Source organism: Anomalospiza imberbis, chromosome 27, assembly GCF_031753505.1.
Source record: "Anomalospiza imberbis isolate Cuckoo-Finch-1a 21T00152 chromosome 27, ASM3175350v1, whole genome shotgun sequence".
NCBI classification, from domain to species: domain Eukaryota; kingdom Metazoa; phylum Chordata; class Aves; order Passeriformes; family Viduidae; genus Anomalospiza; species Anomalospiza imberbis.
In genome coordinates, this window is record NC_089707.1 from 441,223 (window position 1) to 456,379 (window position 15,157).

Below are 15,157 nucleotides of genomic sequence, written 5' to 3' on the forward strand. Positions count from 1 at the left end.
TGGGCTAAATCGGGTCCCCCTTATCTGTCTCTCAGCAGCTGTCTTCTACCTGGACACTGTCCTAAATCCTGCAGTGACAGGTGATGCCCATTGACACAGCTCCACTTACTCTCTTTCGTGCTGGCACCCCCACCCCAATATTCTGACACTGGTGTCTGCTCTTACTGTGCCATTTGGTTTCTGAACCCTAATGTTTAGGGTCACAGAGGGACCTCAGATTCTCTGTGCAGAGACAGCACGTCCCACATCCCATACCCATCGCTGCTTATTGCAGTTCACTTACCCGCTCCTGCTGCTGGCAGCTGCTGCACTGTCTTACTTGCACATTTTTCCTGCCATGTATCAGCCTGAATTGGTTGTCCTTGGATATCCTTACAACCTTGGGTGTGCAGAGAAGGTGGCTTATTGCCTGGTGCCAAAGTTCAGTATCTTGAGAGAAAGGTACAATTTTGCGAGTGTAGTGGAAATAGGAGAGATGCAGACATCATGGGTACTCTCAGATACCGTGTGAGCCCCTCCCCCAGCTCTGTGGGGAGGCACATGGGAGCAGCTTTGTTCCTATTTTAGGTATAGACCAAAGTATCCAAGAGCCATTTGTACTCTCTGTGCAGCCTGGCAGGATTTGGGTTACAAGCCTCAAAGACCTGCTATTGAGTGTGCTGCTCCAGGGGATTACAGGCAGGAAAGCTGTCCCACAATCTCTGTCCTTCTTGAAAGGCTTTCTAAAGTATCTGACCTGTGACTAATATTAGGCTCTGCGACTTCAGCAAGCAATCCAGTGCCCTTTCTGTGCTGCTTGGCTCTGCCCATACCTGCTGTGATTTCATCCCGTAGCACCATTTTCAGGGTGAATGTCAGGACCTCAGGACTCATGTCTCTGGACACTTAAGGGTCTCTTGCTGATATTTTTATTGAAGAGGGTGAAGTCTCCCAGGCGAGCCTGCTGGAGTGTCAGAACATCCTCCCCTTCCCTTGCACAGCCAGTGCAGCAAAACTCAGGATGATATACTGAATAGCTGATTTTATTAGAAACAAAACTGACTTAATTTCCATTCATTTGCTTTTGAATTTCATTCACAGGTTCTCTGACACTCATACAGAAGTACTGAGATGAATGTGTGCAAGTGGTGTTACTTAAGGTAACACCACAAACAGAACACTGGCTGCTGAGTCCTCATCACGTCTCTCAGCTCTTCAGGAGTTGGTGGCCAAGTGTTGCATTTTGCATACACCTTTCATACCCACCCCAAGGCTCTTGCTCCAGAGAGTGCCAGGGCTTCACCAAGCTTTGCCATGGCACAGATAGGACCCTGCAGCCCTGCAGCCAGCCCTAGGAACTGAACAGACTAGAATATTTCAGTTGGAGGAGACCTACAACAACCATCTCATCCACCTGCCTGCTCCTTTCAGGGTTGACAAAAAGCCAAAGTTCTTAAGGCCACTGTCCCAGTGCCTCTTCAACACTGACAAGCTGGGAGCATTGACTGCCTCTCAAGGAAGCCCATTCCAGGATTTGACCACCCTCTTCATAAGGAAATGCTCCTTCATGTCCAGTCTGAACCTTCCCTGGAATAGCTGGAACAATTTTCAGGAGTGCTGTGCCTGGATCCCAGCTCAGCACTTCCCTCTCCATATCCCCTCCTCAGGAAGCTGGAGAAAGCAACAGTGTCATCCCTCAGCCTCCAAAGGAGACAAGACCAGAGCCCTTAACTGCTCCTCAAGGGCACGCCATCCAGCCCAAACAGCTTGGTTCCCCTCCTGTGGACTCATTCGAGGACCTTCACATACTTTTTTAATTGTGGGCCCCAATTTATGGGATTGCATTCCCTTTCTATAGGGGGACAGAACAGGAATGCAGTTACTACAGCTATAGTAAATTTTTTCAGGATGTGCTATGCCAACATTCATTTGCAGTGTGTGGCCCTTTGAAGAGGAGAGAAGATGGTCTTAAAATGTACTGGTTACGAGCTTGTTTTCAAATGTAATTCAAAGCATAGGTTTCAGCTCATAAATCCTGTGTCATTTGCAAAGCTTGCTGTTATAGACTGGGGGCACTCAAGAAAAAGGACTTTACCACTATTGTGGTTTGACACTGGTTAAGACAACAGACACCCATGAAAATCATAATGAAGGGCTCATGAGCTAAGAATTGGAAGAAAACACTCTAAGGGCCAAACAGGCTCAAACTTAAAGGTATAAAGTAAATTTAATATGAACAAAGTCAGAGGAGGATAATGAGTAGTAAAAGAAGCCTTTCAGTTTGTCACTTGAGATCTTTCTACAGTTTGCTTAGGGAGAGGAGTCTTTTTCTTCTGCTACACCAGGGAGTCTTTCCTGTGGAAGACAGGTCTCAGTGAATGTGGGTCAGTGTGGTTCAAATTTACAAGTAGCAGTCCTGCCAAACTTGCTGTAACATGAGCCCCTCCCACAGGCAAAAGAGTCTTCCCAAAACTGCATGTCATGGGTCACTAGTCCATGGGATGTAGTCTTTTAAGGCTAGGCTTCTCTAGTTTGGAAGCATGGGCCGTCTCTCTTTGTTCAGATCTCCCACTAGACCACAGCTGTTTTAGCTTAGCATCCACCAGCTCCAGCATGAGCACCTTTTCTCATGGGTTGTGAGTAGATGTCTTCAGCCCCTGTGGACTTCATGCATTACAAGGGAACAGTTTGTTTCACCACAGTTCTCACTACAGCTTTCAGAGAAATCTTGATTCCGACACTAGGAGCACTTCCTCCCCTTCTTTCTTTCCACTGACCTTGGTGCCACCATGTTGTCATGTTGTCTTTTTCCACATGTCTTCACTTCTTCCTCTTTCTCTGACTAGGAGATAAAAACCTGCTGCTTATAAGTACCACTGCCAACAAATCCCAGGAATTCAAAGATTCCTGCAGGATCCCGCAGCGCTGAGAAGTTGATCTTGTCTAGGTTCCACATTGGGGAATCACTCGTCATGCTTCTGCTGCCAGCCATGCAGCCCTGCCGCCATTGCTCAGGCAGTGGTGGCTGCTGTGGCACTGGCACCATTCACTGCCTCTCCTTGTGCAGGGCATGGGAAGGGGAAACTGCCACCACCCCTGCCCTTCTGCCCGTGGCACAGCTGGCTAGGAGTGGTCAGGTAGGCAAGGCTTGCTGCAGGCTGTGCCAAAATGGTGGTGGCTGTGGTAGCTGTATGGCCACACCCAGTGCTGGGATCACCCTTGGCAGCCGTGCCTTGCCACCCCTCGGGAAAAAATTCCCACACAAAATTTTGATTTCCTTCTCAAATATGTCACCACAGAGCGTTACCAACTTCTCGAGTTGGGCCAGCAGCATGTTCGTCTTCAGATCCGTCAGAGACTGGCTCTGTCAGACATGGTGAAGCTTCTAACAGCTTTTCAGAGAAGCTATTTTGTGGCCCTTCTCCAATACTAATAACTAGGCTGTGCCAAATCAGCACAGTTTCTAGCCTCACTCCTGTTGATGCCTGTTGATGCCTGCTGATCTATCAGACCCATGTTTGGACATATGGAAGGATCTGTGTTGTGACCCTGAGCATGTGTCATGGCTAAAACCCAGCTGGCAACTAATTACCACACAGCTGCTCCTCACCCACCTCCATCCTGCCCCTGGTGGGACAAATCAGAAAGAAATGTTAAAGCTCATGGGCTGAGAGAAGAACAGTTTAACAATAAAAAAAAAAACACAAAAGAACCCTACCAGTAATAATAAACCCAATACTAATAATTGATGTGAAAAAGAGACAGGGATAAAAAGCAAGAGTAAAAAGTGAAGCCCAATACAGTTGCTCACCATCCACTGACCAATGCCCAGCCCATTCTTGAGCAGCAACCAGCCTCTCCTGGGCAGCTGCCCCATGTTTACACACTGGGCAGGATGTTCTATGGTGTGGAATATCCCTCTGGCCAGTTTGGGTCAGCTTTCCCAGCTGTGCTCCCTCCAGCTTTTTGTGCAGCTCCTCACTGGCAGAGCATGGGAGACTGAAAAGTCTTTGACTTGGGGTGAGCACAACTAAGAAACAACGAAATCAGTGTGTGATCAACATTATTCTCTTCATGATCAAAAAACCACAACAATGTACCAGCCACTGGGAACAAAATTAACTCTGGGAGCCATTGTGCAGCTGGAAAACTGTAGCAGTGGGGAACAAAGCGACACGGAAGCCCTTATGCATCCAAAGGAGATTGCTTTATTGTAGAAATCAGCCGCTTTTTACACCTTTAGTTTTAACCTGACATAACTGAAACCAATCTGAGACTTAACAGAAAGAAGGCACCCGTTGGCTGGCTCGGTACCATGTTGCTGACCATGTGTCCTACCATTCAATCAGCTTCCTGCTCATATACTGTCTGTGCTTCCTCCAGCCAATCAGCTTCCTGCTCATATGCTGTCCTTGCTTCCTCCAGCCAATCAGCTTCCTGCTCATACACTGTCCATGTGTCCCTCCAGCCAATCACAATCTCACTTCCAGCTGAGTCTCTCCTCACTCCCAGCTGCCTCTCACCCCTCAGCCGACTTCCACCCGTCCGGCCTGCGGCTGTGCCTTTCCCATGGGGCCTTCTGGTGAGCGTAAGCATTAACCCATAGGAACGGGCAGGAGATCATGCTCCTGGGGGTTGCACGCATGCCGCCGCTGCTTCCCGGAGTGGCACAGAGGAGGAGGAGTGCAGCTTTGTCCACTTTACACGTAGGCAGAGCCGGGGATTCAGTCCTCACGGGAGTGACAGGATTCCGAAGTCTGAGTTGTGGCTTGGGGTCCTCATTCTAGCCGACATCTCTGTGGTTAGAGTGAGAGATTAAAAAAGTTTTGCAGTTGTTTGGGTCCTTCAATTTTGTTGTGGCTCACTGTTTTAGGGGTTTTTCAGTGCTGGATTTGGTGTATTTCTTTATTTGCATACTGCCTCCGATGTCACTTCCGCCTCACAGTCCTGGGTGCCATTTTCTAGAAAGCAGCAGGGGTGAGACCGAACCCGACAGGGAGGGATTTCTAACAGGGTATGAACAGCAGGCAATTGATTAACAATAGTCTATTAGGTAACACTCTATAACCTTTAAGAAATAAGCAATTTCTTATTCATAACATTAACCACTCTAATGATCCTGTATCCTACAGAAAACTACAACATCATTGCCATCACAGACATATGGTTAAGGATTGGGAGAGGAACACTGGCGATCATAGACCGACCAGCCAGGAAGAAGAGGCAGACAAAACATTCTATAAGCAGCTGGAAAAATCCCCACAATCACTGGTCCTTGTTCTTGTGTGTGTCTTCAACTTACCAAATGTCTGCTGGAAATACAACACAGTGGAGAGAAAACAGTCTATGAGGTTCCTGGAGTGCATGGAAGAGAACTGCCTGACACAGCTGGAAAGTGAGACAACCAGGGACGCTGCCCTGCTGGACTTGCTGTTTGTGAGCAGAGATGGACTGGTGAGGGATGTGACAGCTGAGGCCTTCTGGACACAGCAATGATGAAGTGACAGAGTTTTTGATACTGGAGAAATAAGGAAGGACGACGGCAGAACTGCCACCGTGGACTTCTGGAGAGCAGACTAGGGTCTGTTTAGGAGACTGATTGAGAGTCCCTTGGGAAGCAGCCCTGAGAGGCAAAGGGGTCCAGGAAGGCTGAAGATTCTTCAAGAAGGAAATCTCCAAGGCACAAGAACAGGCTGTCCCCATGTGCTGAAAGATGAGCTGGTGGGGAAGAGATTGGCCTGGCTGAACAGAGAAATTTGGCTGGAACTCAGGGAGGAAAAGAGCATTTGTCTGGAAAAAGGGGTAGGGAACTCAGGAGGACTATGAGGATGTTGGGAGGTTAGGCAGGGAGAAAGTCAGAAGGGCCAAAGCCCAGCTAGAAATTAATCTGTCCACTGCTGTAAGAGATAAATGGATAGTTTTCTGTGTTTTTACAGATACATCAGGAGGGTGTCTTGGTTTGGAAAGACAGGTGTCTGCTAAGGAAGGCAGGAGTCTCCACTGAAAATGAAAAAAAAAAATGTAGACCCCCTCCCTCTGAATTGTTATAAATTTGAAATTAAGGGGGGTCTCAGGCAAAAATATGGGAGCAGGAATAACAGTTCTTTATTAGGGAAGAAAAAAAAAAGATAAAATAAACAATGCAGTAAACCAAAACAACACTGACAGAGTCAGAATACAACCCGACACCCTGTGGGTCAGGGTGTTGGCAGCAGTCCAATTGGAATTCTGGCTGCAGTCCTCCTGAAGTGTCAGGTGTGGTTCTGTTGGAGCAGCGATCCTGTAGAAAAGGGTGCTGTCTTCCTCTGAAGATGCAGTGAAAGAGGCAGCTGTTCCTCTAGGAAATCCAGTGCAGAAAAAGCCGTGCTGGTGTTCCAGAAACTCAAGATTATATCCAGGTAGGAATGCTTGGCTCCTCCCTCTGGGCGGAGCATCTCGCAATGGGATGCTGCAGCTTTTATCAGTCACGAAGTAACATTCAATAGCCCATAAACAGCAGGTGTCTCCCCGGAGGGAGGATTGGTTTGTGGAAGAGATAAAGAAAACCGCCCAATTAACAGAAGATAACTGCCACACCTCTAACAGATGGCAATTGAATACATCTTGCTTTGCAGTCTAGGACAAGGGCCAAGGAGAATCTCCATCCCTTCATGTGGTGAGAAAAAATTGCCACAAAGGATAAAGAAGAGGCTGAAGTACTTAATGCTTCCACTGGACCTGAGGGTGCTGGTTGACAGCAACTGAACATGAACTGGGGTGTGCCCAGATGGCCAAGAAGGCCAATGGTACCTGGCCTATATCAAAGATAGCATAGGTGAAGTTATTTGCTACCCCCTTACTGGTATAGTAATAAGCTGAGTTTGCACAATTTTGTTGCAAATTTGATGCTTTCATACACTTGGGTCTGGTTGCTTCCAGCAGCAAACTCACTTGCACAGAAGAGGTCAGTTGGTCGAGTTGTCTTGAGCATGTCTTGGAAGCAATCTCTCTTTGACTACCTTATGTCAAATGCTGTACCCCTCTTTGGTGTGCAGAGGGGCCACAACAAACCATCTAAGACCCTTCCATTATGAGCCAAATGCCAGAACATTCCATCTCAGGCCATACTGCCGCACCCGTCCATTAAGAGCTTGTGGTCAGAACATTTCTAGAAAGCCACATTCTCCCACCACAGCCCACAGTTCACACTGGGGAAGGGTGGCAGTGGCTGCAGCCAGGTCAGGGGTCTGTGCCCCTCACAGAGCCAGGGAACACAATCAATGGTGGCCTTGGCACCAGCTTGGTGGCTGACACCATGATATGGTGTGGTGGGTGCTGGGGGCCTCTTGCACATGGTCACCCTGTGTCCCGCTGGGGCCTGGAGCAAGCCCTGGGCAGCCTTGTGGAGAAGGAGGTGAGGAGGTGGGAGCTGGAAGCACTACAGGTTGAGTTGGAGGAAGAGTGGTCCTGGACCCTAGAGCAACACTGCTGCTCCACTGCAACCCTGCCACTGATTCAAGCCTGGCTGATTGAATTGAATGATCAGTTTTGTAATGAACAAAGTTTCCAGGTGTTCCCCAGAGAGGCGGGCAGGGCCTTCCTAGTTCCCATGGCAACACTGGAATGACTGCTGGCTACCGATATTGAAATGTTAATTAGTTAATTGCTCTGTTTGCTTTCTCTAAACTACCTAGAGATAACCTGCCTCCCCCCCACCACACCGACATTCTGGGACTAAAATGCAAATAAAGAAAACCCCCTGGGATCATGGGAGTATTTTTTTTGGGGATAAAGACACCCCTAAATAAAGAACTAAACACAGCAGAGGGGGAGAGACAAATGCCCTAGCTGAGGAAGATGGGAAACACAATCCCTGATGGACTTTTGTCTGTCACCATCACCTAAAAGCGTCTAGACCAGAGTGGGCTGGGGCAAGTGGAGACAGAAGAGACAGAGCCCCCTGGGGCTGCCACCAGGGAAGGAGTGGGGACAGCTGTTGTTCTGGACTTCAGCATCAGACTCTGCACTCCATGCCTCCTCACCCTTTGGCCACTGGTTCTGCCACAGGGAAGAAGAAGGGACAGCTGCTGCTCTGGACTTCAGTGACAGACCCTGCACGCCTCCTTCCTTTCAGCCACCTGGGAAAGCTACAACAACGGGGGCGAACTCCGTTCAGGACCCCTGCCCAGCTGATCTTTTTAATAAAGAGCTGAACAGTAATAAAGGCATTAGCCCTGTTCATTTCAGTATGAGAAGCTAAATGAAAGCAGTCAGCAACTGTTTCAGGAATTGGAACGGCTGGAAAGAGAAAGATCCAACTCTATCACTTCCAGGTTGCAGCAGGCTAATCTATCCTCCTGGAGGCTGTGAGAAAGTAACCAGCAGAGCTTCGGGCATTTGTAGCTCAATACAACTATGATCCTCTTGATGGTCCCAATGAGTGGCCTGAACTAGAGCTTCTTCTCATTTCTGGACAATATGTTTACATCTTTGAAGACATGGATGAAGATGGTTTCTATGTGGAAGAACTGCATGATGGCACAAGAGGATTTGTCCTGTTCAATCTTGTTGAAGAAGTTGGAGTGATGAACATCCTGATGGCACCACATCTGATGGAGACCAACTGATGGACTCTCCAGAGGCCAATGATGAGAGGATGCAGAGGATGTCCAGTCTTACATCTTCCTGTTAAATGTTTTCTTAATAATCTGTGTCACCTCCCTGTCCTGTGTATATGTGACTGGAAAGGACAAGATGCATTCTGGGCAGGGGTACCAGAGAGTAAATTGTGTCAGTATTCAGGGAATCCATACACATGTGTGCTTGTGACTGTAGAGTGTCATGTATGTACCTACACTAGTGACCTCCTCTCTCTGCCAGTCCAGGACAAGGCACCAGGCTGGGTTCCAGCAGCCAGGCAGATCTGTACTGTACTGAACTACAGCAGCACAGCAGGAGAGGTCCTGGGCTGGAGTGGCTGGAAACTGTGGCTTGTCTTGACATCCATCCACGTTCCAGGTCTCTGGGTTGCATGGGGGAAACTGAATCCAATGCTTCCTGTAGAACAGTTTCTGAGAGAAAGAGGTCACGATCTGGATGTTCATGATTTATATGTTTAGAGTGAAGGTTGAGCTACCCCAGCCTAGGCCTCAGATGTGGGCCTCGGTGAGGCCTTGGAGCCTGTGGCACAGTTAGGAATAAGTTTGTGGCACAGTCAGAAATTATGTTAAGGTATAACACAGTGTACTGAGCTATCTAGGTGTGAATTAGTATAGGTCTGCAGTGTGAAACTTTAGCCACCTTAAAACAGGAACAAACAATGTTTGCTTGGCAATGAGAGTGTGCTCACGATTGTAAACTATCTGGAAGTGTATAAAAACTACTGTCTGTAAACAATAAAGGGAGAACATATGATTAGCCATATTGGTTCAGATCTGTGTTTGTTCTGGTCCAGCTCACCTCTTTATTTTTGGTCCCTGCTTTACGTGGTGCCCGAACAGGAACCGGAAAACTCCGAAGAGTTCCAAAAAGTCGTTCAATTAATAACAACTGTCACTTCTAAGATAGTGACGGGGAACGGCCCCCAAAATGCTTGCAGGAGGGAGTGGCAGGAGAGAGCTCAGATCCAAAATCACTTTTAAAAGCAACTGGGATTAGAATGCCGGAGCACTGAAGCCTCCTGAGAAAGGTCTCCATATCGGTTTTTGCTTTTTCGCAACCGGGGATTGTGGTAGCCTCTGGAGTTCACGCATTGCCAGCGCGCAGAGGTGGAATATCCTGCGTGGCGGAGGTGGACAAGCCAGAGCAGGGTGGCTGGAGCGGTGTCGCGGCTGTGTCGTTTGGAAGATACGGAGCGCCCCGCAGTGGTTGGAAGGTAAGCTGCGAGCCGAGATAGAGGAAGGCAGTCAGAATGGATAATGATTGGGACGCAGCTCTGCGACTTCTGGTTTATATCCTTTCAAAGAGAGGGGAAAAACTAAAGGACACTGATTTAGAGCAATTAGCCCTATGGGTGAGAGATAAGGGCAAATTACAGAAGCCCTCATTCTTCTTTAGTGAGACAGAATGGCAAGAAATAGGGCAACTGCTTTGGAATTCGGCTGTGGAGGGCGGAAGGGGCAAAAAAACCGTGTAAGAGTTCGAAGCTGTTGCAAAGAAAGTCTTATGAACCTTGCAAAGTATGTCCGCTGAAAAAAGAGCAGCCATTCCGGCGTTTGAGGGACCCATGGTTGAAAAAACAGAATTTCCGAAGCCATCTCGGATTGAGAAATTTTTTGGTGTTCATAATCTGCGGCTGATGCCCGGACAAAATGCTCCAGTCAGCACCACCATGCAGGAGGTTGTGGCACGCTTGGAGATGCGAGCGCAGGCAGCAGAAGTGACTCAGCCAGCTGCCAGGCTGAATGAGGGGCAACAGGAAGGGAACCAGCCGCCCCACTCCTGGGGCAGGGTGAAACCCGAGGAGACAGGCGGAGTTGATGACGAAACGGAGCTGGCTCAGGTGACGGAACACTGGGGCGGAGACCAGGGCAGAGACCAGGGCAGCCACGGGAGAGAGGCAGCACCACCCCTGCACCCCCAGGAGGCGCGGCCACTGCCGCGGCCGCACTTGTGCGCGGCGGAGCCACCCCGCAGCCGGCGCTGCCGGCAGAGACTCACGAGCGGGGGGCGGCTTTGAACCTGGCCGCGGCAGCGGGAAGGCAGAGGCGTCAACCCAGACAATAGCGGTACAGCCCGCAGCAGCTCGTGTTGCCCAACGCTGTCCGCTCCCCTCAAATTCTGACACAGACGAATCAGATTCAGGCCCTCCCAATTTTAATAATCGTAACAGGAAGCGATCACAACATAAGACACCAAAAACAAATGCTTTACAGCAAAAAATGGCCCAGCTTGCCAATCTCTCAGCTCAGCCAACTCAATTAGAGGACTCTTCCTCTGAGCAACAATTAACATTACCCACTGTTTTACACAATCCAATGCAATCCCGGTGGGCTTCAGTGGTAAAAAATGCTATTTTAGATGGGGACTGGGACGCTGCCAAATCGTTAGCCTGTCCTAACATTAGCCTGTCCTAATCGTTGTAAGAGACCAGAATGCTACCTGGGAACCCCATGAATGGAAAATTCTTCAGTCAGCCAAACAGACAGTCACCAATTATGGTATCAGATCAGAGGCTGCAAGGAACATAATCCAGTATATATTTACAGCAGATGTTCTTTGCCCCGCTGATTCATCTAGTATTGCATGCTTGTTATTAACCCTATCACAGTTTCTCATGTTTGAAAGAGAATGGAGAAGGCTGGCCACTGAGGAAGCCAACAAACATGCAGTTGTAGGGGATCCTTTATATGGAATCCAGCCAGATATGCTGACTGGGCATGGACCATATGCAACAAACAGAGTACAACTCACTTACCCAATTGAAATGCATCAATTATCACAGCAACTAGCACAGCAGGCCTTGCTTTCAGTACCAGATAAGAAAAAGCCAGCACCTTATACAACCATAAAGCAAGGAACCACAGAACCATATGGATAGTTCATTGACAGATTGTCAGCTGCTTTAAAAGATGCTCCTGATGTACCAGCAGATTTTCGAGATCATTTGTTTCGCTCACTTGCTTTTGAAAATGCTAACTCACACACGAGAACTCTTTTAGCCACCCTTCCTCAAGGCTGTCCAGTCGACGAGATGCTTGTCAGAGCCACGAGAGCAGAGCAAAGCAATCAAACTGCAGCATTCACTGCAGCCATTCAAGACACCATGCAACAGCAAGGACACATCATTGCAGCTGCTTTGTCCAACAATGATTTTAATAATCCTCTTCGTCACAGCAAAAGTCATCCCAACATCAAATAATCTAACTTCATCTGCTTTTGATGTGGTGGAACAGGACATCTCCGACGGACCTGCCAGAAGATCGTGTGGTGCCACAAGTGCAACACTGAAAATCAAGCCACAGAAACTTGTCGCAAGTCGGGAAACTCCCAGCGCAGCACGCCGAGGCACTGCGCAAAGAAATAAATCGATGCCTCGACCCCACAGACTCTGATGACAGCTTCCTGATGAAAAATCAACCTGCCACCTGGGGAAGCCTTGGAGTGGATTTGGCCACAGCAGCAGAAGTCACTCTAAATGATAAAAAAGTAACTTTAATTCCTACCAATGTATATGGTCCAATGTACAGCGTACAGCGCGATTTCTTTAGTTGGAGGTTTGTTGCTGGGAAGATCCTCCACAAGTAAACAAGGTGTGATTGTGATCCCAGGTGTCATTGATGCAGACTATACAGGACAAGCGAAAATAATGGCCTATGCCTTGCAGCCACCTGTGACGATTCCAAAAGGAAGCAAAATTGCACAAATTAGAGCGATGGAAAATATACTCCCACATTGCCAGTGTCCAAAACAGCCAACCGAATCTGAAAGAAAGGACAATGCCTTTGGATCAATGGGACACAATATCTTTTTCACAATTGATATGAAAGATCACTCACACAAGAAAATAAAATTGCAGCGTGGTTCCCACTGTATCAAATTAGAACCGCTCCTTGATACAGGTGCCGATGTCTCAATTATCAATCAGATGTACTGGCCATCCAACTGGCCTTTGCAAGCTCCAAGTTCCCACATCATAGGAGTGGGTGGAATGAAAATTCCTTCAGTAAGCAGAGACCCCATCAGCATCATCTTTGAAGACAATCAAGTTATTGTGACTCAATTATATGTCATGCCTTTGCCCAAATTGCTTCCAGGATTGATAGGCAGGGATGGGCTTTCCCAGCTTGGAATGGTTCTGACACCGGACCAGCATTTTTCTTAGTGGCCACTGCAGAGCAGCCGCCCATACTCAAGATCACCTGGTTGACTGAGACACCTGTGTGGATTGAGCAGTGGCCAGTGTCAGGAGAAAGGCTGCAGATTGCTGAACAATTAGTACAAGAGCAACTTGAAGCTGGACACATTCAACCCTCTGTAAGTCCATGGAACACTCCAATTTTCATCATCCCCAAAAAGTCAGGAAAATTGTCAGGAAAAAGTCAGGAGATTGGTACATGATCTATGAAAAGTAAATGAACAGATGCAAGCAATGGGTGCATTGCAACTTGGCTTGCCAGCACCAACCATGATCCCACAAGGGTGGAACATTGTCATCATTGATTTAAAGGACTGTTTCTTTACCATTCCGCTTCATCTGCACGATACTCAGCGATTTGCCTTCACTGTACCATCTATCAATAGAGCAGCACCAACAAAAAGGTATGAATGGATTTCTCTCCCTCAAGGCATGAGCAACTCTCCCACCATGTGTCAGCTGTTTGTTGATTGGGCCCTGCGACCAATTCATCAGCATTTCTCTAACACAATGACTTATCATTATATGGATGACATTCTTATTTCCACCAAACAGCCACTGGCAGATGCAGATTTAAATTGGATCTTTTCACAGTTGAAGCATCACGGACTGACAGTATCTCCAGAAAAAGTACAGCGACCAGCACCTTGGAAATATTTAGGCTGGCTGATCACAGATGCACAAATTCGACCTCAGAAAATTACCTTGCACGCTGACATTTCTACTTTACACGATGCTCAGAAACTCTTAGGAGGCCTACAGTGTTTTCGTACCATTGTAGGAATCACCAATGATGATCTCCAACCATTAGTGCCTTGGCTTCATGGCAGTGATGCCAACAGTCCTCGAGTTTGTACCCCTGATCAACAAAAAGCTCTGATTTGAGTTTCAGAAAAACTACAAAATCGTTGGAGTGTTCATCGTATTGAACATTTGCCATTGTCACTGTTCCTCTCCAACACTGATGCCTGCCCACTTGACATTGTTTTTCAATGGCAAAAGAAAAAGGGGGAGCCCCAACCTGGTGCAACGGCAATTCTGCTTGAATGGATGTTTTTACCTGTTCAACCAAAAATTCATGTGATGAGCAGGACAGATGCTCTCGCTGCATTGATACAAAAAGGCAGAGACAGAATTCTAGAAATAGATGGGAAAGAACCAGCCGACATCAGTGTTCCTGTGAAGAATGAAGATCTGGAATGGTTGCTCAAACACTCTGTTGCACTGCAAGAAGCATTGTTGGTTTTCACAGGAGTGGTGCACAACAGACAACCAAAAGGCCCCTTGTGGTATTTCTTCAAACGTTATCAGTGGTTGAAAAGACCCTTGTGTTCAGAGAAACCAGTTGAGGGAAAAACAGTCTTTACTGATGCCGGCCGAAGAATAAAAAGAGCTGCGTGTGTTTGGCAACAAGGAGGGAAATGGCTGAAACATTTAATCAAAGGACATTCAAAAGATAGTCTACAAATCCTCAAGTTGAAGGCCGTGTGTTGGGCTTTCCAAACCTGGAACAAAGAACCACCCAACATCGTTTCTGACTCATTGTATTTGGTTGGAGTTGTGCAAAGGATTGAAGATGCACTTCTAAGAAGGACTCAAAATCAGCATTTAGGAGAATTGTTCCTGCAGTTGCGGAGTGTGCTTAAACACCAGCATGTCTTTTGTATCATGCACATTCAAAGCCATCAATGTAGCAGCGTTTTAGGGGAAGGAAATGCAGTGGCAGATGCTGCAGTCAGTTATGCAGTCCATGTTCCCCCACAGAATCAGTTTGAGAGAGCTCGCAACAGTCGTGAGACATTTCATCAAAATGCGAGAGCCATCCACCGACAATTTCAGATCCCCCTGAATGATGCTCAAGGGATTGTCCAGGCCTGCCCTCAATGTTGTCATTATGGGCCTGGCCTCAGACTGGGCACGAATCCAAGGGGCCTGAAAGCTTTAGAATTGTGGCAGATGGATGTCACTCATGTTCCAGAATTTGGGAGGCTGAAATATGTCCATGTCACTGTAGATACCTACTCAAAGTTCATTTGGGCAACAGCACAGACAGGGGCAAAAGCTCTCCATGTGAAAAGGCATTTATTTGCCTGCTTTGCAGTTATAGGTGTACCTGTAGAAATTAAGACTGACAGTGCTCCATCCTATGTCAGTCAACAAATTGACATATTTATGCAGAAGTGGGGGGTGAAACATACCACAGGGATCCCTCACTCCTCTACAGGTCAAGCTATTGTGGATAGAGCAAATCGTACCCTGAAAGAATATCTAGCCAAAAAAAAGCAGAATGATGAGACTGATGTATCTAATCGATTGTTGAAAGTATTGTTTACCCTAAATTAC

The 15,157-nt window shown here is 47.5% G+C and overlaps 1 protein-coding gene across 1 annotated transcript in view; it reads right to left on the bottom strand.

The window, feature by feature from the left end:
* The window catches only part of CERS4 (ceramide synthase 4), a 44,212-nt gene extending 43,725 nt beyond the window's left edge, over nucleotides 1-487 (bottom strand). Inside the window, exon 1 of the mRNA XM_068174246.1 lies at nucleotides 284-487. The gene's annotated coding sequence lies outside the window, so the exon portion shown is untranslated. The remainder of the gene's footprint in view (nucleotides 1-283) is intronic.
* Nucleotides 488-15,157: the final 14,670 nt, after the last annotated feature.